This window comes from Pagrus major, chromosome 22, assembly GCF_040436345.1.
Source record: "Pagrus major chromosome 22, Pma_NU_1.0".
Taxonomy (NCBI): Eukaryota; Metazoa; Chordata; class Actinopteri; order Spariformes; family Sparidae; genus Pagrus; species Pagrus major.
Genome location: NC_133236.1, coordinates 2,028,551 through 2,036,354, shown reverse-complemented (window position 1 = coordinate 2,036,354; position 7,804 = coordinate 2,028,551).

Below are 7,804 nucleotides of genomic sequence, written 5' to 3'. Positions count from 1 at the left end.
CGCCACCTAACGTCGTTTTGTCCCCACAAACTTTTTCTCGGATCGTCTTGAAATTTACAGGACTCATGGGTCTCAAGGATTTAGGCAGGAATTATTTTTGTCGGAATTTTTGGTGCAACAGGAAGTTGGCCATCTTGAATGGCGTGCGGCGATTTTCATTTTTTCGACGCTGTTTTCGGGACTTTAGGATGTTCGCAGACTCACCAAATTTGGCCCGTAGCTTCTTACCCATGAGTACGTTAATTCGATACCACAACTGCCCTCATGCGCAGCACGACAGCTCAGTAGCACCCCCTAACGCCCCCCTTATGGGTTTTCCCATTCATTTTTTTTCATGTCTATGCCTCGTACTTTAACTTGTCCTACAGATTTAACGCCACAGTCTTCACACTCACTAAATATCATCGTCAGACCTTGATGATGAAAAGTTGTAAAGAGCTTTCGCCTCCGATATACCTGGTGGGTGTGGCAGTGCGGTGACCCCTTATGGCTGTTCCCATTCTGTACGAACCCAAGTTCTATGGCTTGTAGTTTCACTATCTTTTCCTACAGATTTAACACTACAGAGTTCACATTCACTCAGTAGCGTCCTCATACCTTCAACAGCCTGCGTTGTACCTGGTGGGCGTGGCGGTGCGGTCAATTTCGATCCTTCGCCATCAAGCAGGAAGTCCTTATAACTTCAACACACAATTGCCCATCTGCATCAAATTGCTCACACATGTAGAGGGGCTCACCCTGAATACGTATCTGCATCAATACTGTGTCATATCTATAGCACCACCCACTGGACACAAGAAGTCACTGAATATGTCACTGTTGTGTTTTGTGTGACACGGATCCCATTTAGGTAGGAACCTTTCCACAGACAATGGGCGAGCACACATCTGGCTGCACACCCTCCAACAGCGCCACAGCCCGACGTACGTGGGGCGAGGGCCCGTTCATCGCTGCTTGCAGCTTTAATTAGGGCCCGAGCAGGGAACCTGCGAGGACCCTATTGTTTTTCGAATGATTATTATTATTATTATTATTATTTTTCGGCCAAAATGATCGCATTTTTCACTGCCTGAACATACCCCAAAAGTCACCAAACTTGGAATATAGATCAAACCTGGCGAAAAATTTTACAATCTGTTGTCGTTGTGGATTTTCACCGCTAGGTGGCGCTGTAATAAGGAAAGTGCGTTTTGGCTAATAACTCCCACATACTTTGTCGCACATTCAAAAACGTTGTATCCACGCGTTCAGTGAATTGTGCTGAATCTCCTGATATAGGCCACGCCCATTTCCGCCTACCGTTTTTATGCTAGCTCGCGAAATGTCGAAAAACCTACTTTTTCGAACTCCTCCCAGGCAATTTCACCAATTTGCACCAACCTTTGCACACATCATCTGTGGACCCTCCTGACAAAAAGTTATTAAAAGAATTTTGATATTCCAAAAAATACTCAAGTTATTAAATAACAACTTCCTGCAGATTTCGTTCCAAACAGGAAGTGTTGCATATCTCCACATTGGTTTGTCCAAATGACGTCAAACTCAGGATCCTACTTCCTCATGATGCTCTAAGGCTCTGTGCTAAATTTTGGCCGATGACCACTAGGTGGCGCTCTTTAAATTGAAGTATTTAATATCTCGACATCGGTTGGTCGGATTAACACAAAACTTGGTACACTCATTGCCAATGGCCTCCTGAGGACAGGTGACAAAGGGGTTACCGATATGACACTAGGTGGCGCTCTGGTGGCAGTTTCATTTTAGATTTGCCACTGTGCCCACACCATAACACTTATGGATATGAAATTCATAGGGATGGTATAGACCGGCCCCTGTAACTCACACACCAAAAATGACCAGCAGGTGGCGCTATTATCAAGAAAAAACGTTTTTTGCTAATTACTCCCACATAATATGGTGCACATTGTTAAACCTTATATCTACGTGTTCCCTGAATACAGCCGAACAGTGTGATGTAGGCCACGCCCACGTTCGCACTGAATTTCCATTTGCAAATTTGCCAAATGTCGCAAACCTACTTTTTCGAACTCCTCCCAGGCAGTTTTTCCAATTTGCACCAAACTTTGCACGCAGCATCTTTGGACCCTCCTGACAAAAAGTTATTAAAAGAAATGTGCTAGTCCACAGAACGGCCAAAATATAAAACAACAATTTCCTGCGCATTGTGGTCAAACAGACATTCTTGTGTATCTTGATGAAATACAGTCCGATGAACACAAAACTTTTGGCAATTGTGTTCCATGGCATGATGAGCATCTCTACAAAATTTCGTGCAAATCGACCAATAGGTGGCGCTTTGATTGCTAAATGACGAAATGACAGCTTCACTGCCTTCACTTTCATTTCCTCAATGGAAGTTGTTGCAAGTACAAGCCCCGACAGCAGCATGTCACAACAGCAGCATGTAACGACGGCAGCATGTAACGACGGCAGCATGCCGCGACCCGCGTGGACTGCGAGGGCCCGTTCATCGCTGCTTGCAGCTTTAATTCTTTTTCTTTTTCCTCCCATTCGACTGCATATTTGGCGGCCTGAACATATCCCAAAACTCACCAAACTCGGAACATACGTCACATTTGAGTGCTGCTATTAGAATTCAAAATGATTGGGGGTGGGTGTGGCCAGGGGACTCCATAGCGCCACCTAACGTCGATTTGTCCCCGCGACATTTTTCTCAGATCGTCATGAAATTCTCAGGACTCGTGGGTCTCAAGGATTAAGCCAGGAATTATTTTTGTCAGAATTTTTGCCGCAACAGGAAGTCGGCCATCTTGAATGGCGTGCGGCAATTTTCATTTTTCTGACGCATTTTTCGGAACTTTAGGATGTTCACAGACTCACCAGGTTTGGCCCGTAGCTCCTTACCCATGAGTATGTTAATTTGATACCACAACTGCCCTCATGTGCAGCACGATAGCTCAGTAGCGCCCCCTAACGCCCCCCTTATGGCTTTTCCCATTCATTTTTTTTTCATTTCTATGCCTTGTACTTTATTTAACTAGTCCTACAGATTTAAGGCCACAGACTTCACACTCACTAAGTATCGTCCTGAGACCTTGATGATGACACCTTGTCAAAAGCTTTTGCCTCCAATATACCTGGTGGGCGTGGCGGTGCGGTTAATTTTTATGACCCCCTTATGGCTTTTCCCATTCTGTACGGACCCAAATGTCTATGCCTCGTACTTTAACTAACTCGTCCTACAGATTTAATACCACAGACTTCATGTTCAATCAGTAGCATCCTCAGACCTTCAACAGCCTGCGTTGTGCTTGGTAGGCGTGGCAGTGCCGTCACTTTCAATCCTTCACCATCACTCAGTGATGTCCTTATAAGTCCTTATAACTTCAGCATACAATGGCCCATCTACACCAAATTGGTCACACATGTAGAGGGGTTGTCCCTGAATAAGTCTATGCATCAATACTGTGTTAAGTGAAAAGATGGCTCCATAGCGCCCCCCGGAATATTTCAAACTTGAAGCCCCGCCTCCTACATGCACATACATGAACGAAATTCTGTACACTTATGTATCATGACCAGACGCACATAAAAACCTCTTGGACCCATACCCCCAGTCCAACGGGAAGTCTGCCATTTTGGTTCAAATTTGAAATTTCGCCGCTATTTTCACCCATTAAAAACCCATTTCTATGCCTCGTACATTAACTAACTGGTCCTACAGGTTTCACACCACAGACTTCATATTCACTCAGGATCATCTTCAGACCTTGAAGATGATGTGTTGTCAAAAGCTTTCGCCTCCGTTACACCTGATGGGCGTGGTGGGGGGTCGTCAATTTCGATCCCTCGCCATAAGCAGGAAGTCCTTACAACTTCAACATACAAGTTCCCATCTACACCAAATTGCTCACACATGTAGAGGGTTTAACCCTCAATCCTTCTATGCATCAATACTGCGTCATATCCATAGTGCCACCCACTGGACACAGGATGTCACTGAAGATGTCACTGTTGTGTTTTGTGTGACATGGATCCCATTTACAGTAGGTAGGACATTTCCACAGGCAACGGGCAAGCACACATCTGGGCGCACAGGCCTCCGACGGCGCCACAGCCCAACGTGCGTGGGGGGGCGAGGGCCCGTTCATCACTGCTTGCAGTTTTGATTATTATTCATCTGCACATTAGGCGGCTTTTTGAAGCCCTGAACATACCCCAAAACTCACCAAACTTGGAATATACGTCACACCTGCTGAAAAATTTTATAATCTGTTGTCGTTGTGAATTTCAACCACTAGGTGGCGCTATAATCAAGGAAAGTGCATTTTGGCTAATAACTCCCATATACTTTGTCGCACATTGAAAAACCTTACATCCACGTGTTCAGTGAATTCTGCTGAATCTCCTGAGGCCCATTTCTGCCTCATGTTTCTTTTGCAAACTCGCGAAATCGGTGAAATTGCCTGGGAGCAGCCAAAAACACACTTATCTTGATTATAGCGCCACCTAGTGGTGTACGTTCACACCATAGATTATAAAAATTTTCGCCAAGCCTAATGTGTTTGCCAAATAAAATCGCGTTTTCATCCATGTTCAGGCAGTGAAAAATGTGATCATTTGGGACAAAGAAAAATAACAAAAAAGGAAGAATAATAATCACTACAAAAACAATAGGGACCTCGCAGGTGTCCTGCTCGGGCCCTAATAATTATATTTTAACTGTTATGTCTTACACTTCCATTCTGACATATTAAAAGTGAAATTTATTCCACCAAATATATAATGTCCTTTTGTAATCACTCCTTTCAAGTACAAAAGTTCAGCTTTCCCTGACGTAGTCTTTTCATTATTATCTGTCAGTGAATAAAGTAAACACATGATCAACTGATAGGCTATTTACATGCTACCACAGTCTGCTAGAATTAAGTCATGAAAATACCAAGGCTAGCTACTGGGCAGAGTTTACACAGATGACACAAACCAAGGATGAAAAAGCACCAACATAACAACGCATTTTTACACCACTTGTTGTAACAGTCAGTGAATTTGCGTTTGTTTTTGTAACTTTATTACCATACCTGGTTTAACTGATGCTGTATAGACACTGGTCTTCTTCAAAACTGAGTTAATAAGTACGTCTCTGCCTCTCCTTTGGCAAACACACTGAGCTGACACCAGCTGGACTGACTGATTAAAATATAAATTTACGAAAATATTTGATCAAACCAGGGCTGTCAACATTTTTTCTTAGATTTAATACTTATTTCATATACATACATATTTCATACACACAAAACACATTAGGCCCACCGTCTGTTATTGGTGAGTCGATTTTAAGAAACTTTGTTCGAGTCTAACATTACACCAGCCATGGTTCTGAAGTATTTACGGACATTTGGACTGTCACAAAAGTCTAGTGTAAACTCTGCCAGTGGGTAGGCTACCTCGTAACATACATCCATTTCGATTTTCATAGTTTATCAGTCTATGCTTGGGAGGGATGACTTACAACTACTCTGGTGTCTCTGTCCATATTGAAAACATCACTGGTATTGATCTGTTATTTTCTTTCCTTTAGGTAGGTTCATGGTTGGTTTGCTTTTGCAGCACCCCCCATCGTCAGTTGATAGAAGTGACAAAGTAATACTTCGTTTCACTGACTGCAGCATTTAATTCGGAGGCTACTTAACTAGCATACTGTTCTGTGTTGTGCTGTATATCTGTTAAATGTTGTGTTGTGTACAAATGCTCCACATGCCTTACCTTGAATTGCCCCCCGGGGACAAATAAAGTTTTTTGAATTGAATTGAATTGAATCGAATAAATGGATCAGGGACTTTGATGAGCCTGTGGGGTATCGTGGAGACAAGGATCTCACAGCTGCTAGTGCATGTGATTTCCTGCATGTGACTCCAATCAAACTCCTGTTCCTTTATTTTGAGGATGAGATGACAATATAATTTTTTTTTTCTGTGTAAATATGTTCAAAAATCAGTTTTACTGAAAGTAATGTAATCCAATATGGCTGCCACCTGGTGACTCCACAATATGCAAATTAGATGAGTAAATTTACTCCCATCACAAACTTTAGGTCATTATGAATATTTTTCTCATTTACACTATGGATTTATCTCTCACCACTTCCAAGCTACAGCCTTTTGAAATCTTAAAATCCAAACAGAATATTTTCCTAAATAAACTCTGGCGCCTAGAGGGTTAAAAAAAAAATATATATATATATATATATATATATATATATATATATATATATATATATATATATATATAAATGTAAAAAGGTATAAAATATAAAAGGTTATAAATCTACATAAGGTGCAAGTTGGTACTGAGGTAGATTGAATGTCCGTATAAATACTATAAATATGTAAAGATAAAGTGGGGATGTGTGTAGATTATTGTCCGTTAGCAGGATGGGGAAGGGGGGATGGGGGGTCCAGGGTCCAGAGCAGGGAGGCAGTGGGGCAGGGATGGTTGGGAGTTGAGGAGTTGAACAGCTCTGGGAACAAAGGTTGTTCTCCTCCTCTGTGTCCCGAGCCCGGGCAGCGGAGCTGGCGTCCTGAGGGGAGCCACTCGAACACTGGGAACAGAGTGTGTGAGGGGTCCTGTAGGATCCTGAGCGCTGTCCTCAGTGTTTGCTGCTCACACACGGTTGAGAGTGTTCTGACCGGAAGTCCGATGATTTTAGAGCAGACTTTGACAGTGCTCTGCAGGCTGGTCCTGTTTTGCAGGCTGGTGGAGTGAAACCAGCAGGTTATTTATGGAACACCTCCTCACTTCTCAAATATTCCCAGCCATCATCATCAATTACAGCCCTATTTTGATGACCCCCTCTGCCACCCCCACGTCCCCTCCTTGCCCGATTTCTCCCACGACCGCGGCGGAGAAAACTCTCGCTGTGATCAGTGTGTGTTGCTTGTGTGTGACAGTGTGTGCAGCTGCAGCATCGTCAGAGTCACTTGTCTCTGACGAGTGATCGTTATCAGAGGGCAAATCATCCCCTTCTGAATCCCGATCAGCAAAGATCTGTGCAAGCACCTCATCTGCACTGCAAAGTCCTCTGGGCATTTTGTTTTTATTACAAAAATCGCTATCTGTCTCTCTATCTGTCCAACACGCTCCTGCCACCGCTCCGCTGCTCTCTCCTCTCCCGCTCAGCCGCTCTGCCGCTCTGACAGCTGGTGTCAGGTTTCAAACTTTTTTTTCTCAGATATTTTGCATAGAAACACACCCACAAATGACGTCGGGATTGAAGCTGAATCTAGTGGCCATCTAGTGGTAGCAAGCAGTAACATCACAAGGCAGTAGCTTTAAAGATATGGGCTGTTTTATTCAGCAATGTTGCCTGTCGCAATAATGCGACTTTGGCGCCTAGAGGGTTAAAAAAAAAAGCAGAAGCAGCACATAAAACTAGCCCAACAAAATTAAATCTCACAAAGGTGCAAACAATCAGGACAGAGTTGTGTTCTGTTCTAAATGACAAGGCACTGAAATCTCCATTTATCAAAAACAGCATTTATATGAATATGGTAATAAATCTAGTAAATATATGGCACGTCTAATCAAGCAAAGGCAGAATAGTAATTTTATAGCAGGTCTTAGGGATGGTAGAGGGCAAAGGTTTATTGACACAAAGGGGATAAGTTTGGATTTTGTATCCTATTATAAACTGTATACATCTGACAAAAATAGCACAAGGGAGAAACTGGAGGAGTTTTTCTCCAAAATTAATTTACCCTTGCTTTCAGAGGATGTTAGGAAAGTCCAATAATGAAAGGTGTTCAAGGGTTAGGTGATATGA